Here is a 6,000-nt window from a genome sequence, read left to right on the forward strand (position 1 = left end):
ATCCTCATATTCATAAATGTTGTCCCTAGACCCACCAGATGTTGCCCTGGTGGTCTCAAAGCATCCTACCATCAAATCCATATTGCTTGACTGAGCAGTGATGGGGACAAATAATACTGAGAAGCTCTTGATTCAAGAGCTAAAATGTCTGTCTCTTAAGACAAGGACAGTAGAAATCTCTGAAAACACTTAGACAAAGGTTAAGTATTCCTCATGTGATAACTTCTGTACAGATTTCCCAATGTTTACACTTATAGCAATTAAATTCTACTTAATAATGTAAATGCAACAAAGATTTCTGTAACTACATGTATGGTTTTCATTCCAAGTAATGAATTTCTGCCCCACCAAACTATTCTGCTCTGTCCTTGATATTGGCTGTATTTTAAATTTTCAATAAAACTCTGCAAAAATGAATGGTATACCAATCTGAAAATAATTCTACTTTATTTCTGAAGAGTTTCAATTCTGGCAAAATTAAAATTGCTCATTATTTCCTAAGAATGGTCTTGCTTAAAGAAATATAGCCTTATCTTTCTCACTCAGCCTAAGGACTTCCCCATCTTCCTTTTTGTCACCTCAAATACATACAATTAGTTTCTCCATATTTGTATTTACTGATCCTTCCCTATTTAAATTTTGGCACTTTGGACTACATTTTTGGTGGTGCTAAGAATATATACCTAAAGACACTCAGGGATCACTGATGGCAGGCTTAAAGGACCATACCTACCCAGTCAGGTATTAAAAAGGTTGTCACATACAAGGCATCTTTCTATTTTTAATATGCCTGAAGAAAGTAGATTTTGCCTTATTGAATATTTACTATATTTGTTTCACAACCACGTTTTTGTTTCAGGAATTGTTATTTCTACCTCTGTGACATTCTAAGTATTGTGTTTTTGAGGTAAGTGATCTTGTTTTCTCAAGTAAAAGGTTATGGACCTCTCCAGAGCAGCAGTTGCCACAGGCTGGCTTTGACCTGTGATGTCTCTAATACCAATGGTAGAATGGCTACTACATTGACTGGCATTCAGAGACTTTCAAGTTCAGGTAAATTATTGACAAAGATAACTCCTGTGACAAGAATTCCTTCTCTGAGTAGACATTGGAATGTGATGAATGAGAGAAACGATTTCTATAGAACTAAGCCTGAAAAATATGTGCATTTATGACAAAGTTTTAAATTATATCTGCTAACTCTTTTTCTTCTTGTGGTTGAGGTCTTATAGTTAAGAACAACAGGTTCTCAAGAGTTTTTAATTCATACTAAGTAGATGAGCATTTTCTTGAGGAAAGTGAATTGGTGCAATATAATGAGTTGCTCTTTCCTTTAGAGAGGAAAGGATTGCTTGCCAGTGCACTGAGAAGGGGTAGAGTCTCAGGAGACCCTCTTATGTATCTTCTGGGAAAGAGATTGCCATTTCAATGTTCTCCTCATTCTATGCAGCTTAATATAGAAACATATATCACCCTGCTCTCTAAAATAGATTGACTACTCCAAAATGAAACAAAGCATGAGAGAACATTTTGGGAAACTTGATATATGCGTCCTAGATTTTAAAGTTTCAGAAATTATATCTGTTACTTTTCTTGAAAGTTCAATTTTAAAAGCTTATTGATAAGCCTCTGATGAGAGAGATAGGGTCAGCTGTACTTACAAGATGAGGAAAATCCAGGTGATGATCAGATTTCTGAGTGTCAGAGTAAGCACAAAGCAATATACAAACACTCGGGGAATGATAGTGCTGTACACTATATGTTAAGCCTGAAAGAATTTACCATATATATACTTGAGTATAAGCCGACCCGAGTATAAGCTGCACCCCCCCCATTTTATCCTAAAAACTGGGGAAACTTAGTGACTTGAGTATAAGCCGAGATGGAAAATGCAGCAGCCAATGGTAAATTTCAAAAACAAAAATATATACCCAAAACAATTACAATAATTGAGGAATCAGTGGGTTAAATGTTTTTCAATATTTATTGCTAAGAAAAAAACTGTAAACCAGCAATAACTTTAAAACTTTAAATAAAGTGCAGAAAACCATAGCTTAACAGGTAATCAAGCTAAATCACAAAGGTTAAAATCCTTCGAAACTGAATTCCTCCTCCTCCTCCTCTGTATGTTCAAATAGAGCTTCAGCTGTATCTGATGTGAAGGTATCAGCATAGACATTGTCATCATCACTGATGACAGATATCATTATCATTATCATTATCACAGATATCATTATCACAGAGCAGAATATTGTGGGTTAAATAGTTCAGTGGCATCCAGTTCAGTTCAGCTACCTACTCTTCAGCTCAGCTGCAATTTGCAGCCCCCTCCAGCAGACGTTAGAAGACGACTGGAGACTACCGGCCTTTGATTTGGTGCGCACACACCGAATCAAATAACCTGTATGACCAGTGTATAAGATGAGTTTTTGTGCCGAGAAACTCGGCTTATATTAGAGTACATAAAGTAAATCAAGGAAAGAAATTCTTTTGGAAGTGGTCCCTTTGGGAAAAAAGAAAAGTGTTTGTCAGAAAAGCTCTATGACTATTGACAAAGAAAAATAAGAAGGAAGAAACAGGTGTTGTCAAGGAACTGGAGAAAAAGAAACACCTTATATGCTTCATAAGAAAGTAATTTTATCTAACCATTATGGAAAATGTTATACAGTTTTTCTTAAAAATTAGAATATCACTAATATATGATTTATTCTTCAATTAAAATTGTGTGTAATCTTGTAAAAAATATTAAAAACTAATTTAAAAAGGGAATATGTACTTGTCTATTTTCTGTCACATAATAACCAGGAGTAGGAAATAACTTGTGTCTAGCAACAGACGAACAAATAAAGTAATGTGGTACATAAGAAAATACAATGGAGTACTCACAATGGAATACTACTCAGCTACCAAGAAAAGAATTGCCTTTTCTTAAAGAAATACCTTTTCAGAGAAAGGTCTTGCCATTTGTGATCATATAGATGAAATTAAAGGGTATTATGTTAGGTACAATAAGTTATAAAAAGAGAAATAAATCTCCAAAACACCATCTAATTTCAACACTTTGTGGAGGATAAAAAAATAAAACAAAGTCAAAACAAAACCAAAACTCTCTTAGATTATAAGAACAAAAGGTTCTTTGGTTCTACTCCAGAGAACAGGAGGCAATTAAATGCATTAAAGATTGTGGGTCGACAGATCCCAGACGTAGAACGGAAACCCATGTAACAACACCAGGAACTAAGCTGCATTGGGAGATATACTTGTGCCAGTGTTAATATGACAATGAGGACAGCGAGGAAATGACAACTTGGCCTAAGACCAGGAGGGCCTATCACATCACCTAACACTAAGTGGAAATCAGAAGATGTATCGTTCTTTGAACTATGAAAAATAAGAGCACTAACTTCAGAAAACTGGCTTTGACAACCGTGACTGGGCAGAACGTACCTTGAGACCATTAAGGAAAACCCTACCCTAGGCTATAGCCTAGGTCTCTTACAAAAATCAAGACTTCTTAGTACAGAGGCCCAATTCTGACAATAGAGACTGAGCAGAACCATTGGAGCCATAATTTCCTAGACTTCAGCTTAGGGAACGAGCAAAAACATGGAGCACATGATACAGAAAACTGAACACACCAACAATGGAGTAACAGAACCTTAAAGGATACTAGGCCCTGTCCTAGGACCTGCGCAAATACCAAGATTGCTAGCTATAGTGGCTTTATTTTCTCATCCACAACAGAGAAGAAAGGTTCCTGACACCAAAAAAAAAAAAAAAAAAAAAAAAAAAAAAAGACACACAAAACCCTGGGATATGGCAATGAGAAGAGTGGAGAAACCCTGAATCTCTTAGGCCACGGGAATTTCCTTCCTTCCCTAATACTTGCTGTACCTACAAACACACACACACACACACACACACACACACACACACACACACACACACACACAAGGTGGGGTAACACAAACCCTGCCATTGCAGCACTTTTTTTAGTTTTGTTTTGTTTTATTTTTTGTTTGTTTTTTGATATTATTTTCCTTCTCTTTTTTCTCCCACTTTTTTCTTTCTTTTCCACTTTTGTGGATATTATTCAGTGATTTTTTTTTGGAGTTGATACCAAATTTTTTCTCCTCTTTTCCTTAATCCTTTATCTCCAACAGAACAGCATAATTTGAATCATTCTGCCTCATAAATTGAGGGGGGAAAAGAATGATACCAGGACCAGTCATATGAACATGTAGTGTAAATAAAAAATGACCAGACTGGAACACCAAACAGAGTAGATAACAACCCATAACAAGCTGTAAGGCGGAGACCATTTGCACTAGGATTCTGGGAGGTAAAGGAGGGAGATGTGGGAGAATGCTGGGAACAGGAGTGGTGGGAGGACAACATTGGTGGTGGGAATGCCCTTCATTCATTGTCACTATGTATCGTAAATAATTCTGTGTAATGAACTTCAGTCACAATAAAAAAAATGTCAAAAAAAAAAAAAGATTGTGGGTCGAAGCTAGACTTGTAGGAATAATATAATGTGATAAATAATGTAGTAGAATTATAACGCTGTATAACTCAAACCTATAAGATGTTATAAGCAATATTACTTCAATATTCTTTTGTTGGTTGGTTCTGGGGTTACACTGGTCAGTCCTCAGAGTTTATTTCAGAATATGTGTTCATGGATCACTGCTGACATGTTTGGGGTACTATATGGAGTGCTGGAAATGGAAAGTGTTGGTTGCATGTAAAACAAGTTCCCTACATAGAAGACTTTCTCTCTAGCCCAATTTTTTCTTTTTAATTGAATTTACTTTACTTAAAGAGCACAAATCATATAGTTGATATCATTGATCATAGTACATTTGTTTCTAGTTACGTGGGAGGTAAATTATTAAAAAATATATAAGTAAAAGTAAAGAAAGAAAAGAAAAGGAGAAGGAAGAAAGAGTACAGCAACAAGAAATTTTGTGAAAGTATCATCTTGCAATGAGGTTGTTATGTCTTTGTCAGAGGTTTAGGAAGCTCTTGTTGCTAGTTGGTCATTCTGGTTGCCTCATTTGTTTCTGAATATTGGATTTCTAAACTGGTGTGTTCCTAGAGGGATGACAGTAGTAAAGCCCACAATTTTATTAAAGCTCATGAAAGAACAAACATTTGATTTAATTTTGTGACTTACTTCAATTGTAATAGTAAAGGGAGACTTTTAGCTCCTTTCTCCTCCCTTTCTGCCATTGCTCCTTCCACAACATTGAAAAAACATGCTGATGAAGTACAGTGAGAAGAATAAAACAAACAAGGTGAAGAACACCTGCAGAGCCTACCTTAGGAAGCTTTTAACCCTGATTAAAACAAAATCAGTAAAGAAACTGAGGCTTGATATTAAATCTCAACTTGATAGTAAATACTCAATTCTATAAAAAACAAAAACAAAAACAACCCCCCCCATTTCTATTACCTGAAAGGCCCCTAAAATGAAATCTAAGTTATTAAAAAGAGAGGAAGGAAAAGTTAGCAAGCAAGTGAGAAAGAGAAGAAAAATAAAACCTGATCAAGAATAAATATTTCTATTTTTTTGTTCTGACTAAACAATACCCATATTATTTAATAGATGAATTCCATCCATGTTGGCACTTCAATATATTATATTTCTGTAAAGAAACTCATGGGACCAGGTTGTCCTCAGCATCTTACATGATAAATAACCAAATAAAAATGAGAGGTGAGTGGGACAAAGTTATTTTGTTAGATTTCAAAATTTGAGTATTCTACAGTTTTTTTAGAATTCACTCAATATTTCCATGAGATTATTTTATTAAATATTTTAATTATAAAAAGTATAAACATAATTATTAAATAATAATTAAAATAATGTTTTAATATTAATATTAAATAACATTAATAAAATAGTAATATTTTATTCCTAGTACTTAGAAATATACTTTTGGGCAATTAAGATAATAACTTTTGTCCACACTAGAATAAATCTTAATTACATAT

The sequence above is a fragment of the Suncus etruscus genome, chromosome 15 (genome assembly GCF_024139225.1).
Source record: "Suncus etruscus isolate mSunEtr1 chromosome 15, mSunEtr1.pri.cur, whole genome shotgun sequence".
NCBI classification, from domain to species: domain Eukaryota; kingdom Metazoa; phylum Chordata; class Mammalia; order Eulipotyphla; family Soricidae; genus Suncus; species Suncus etruscus.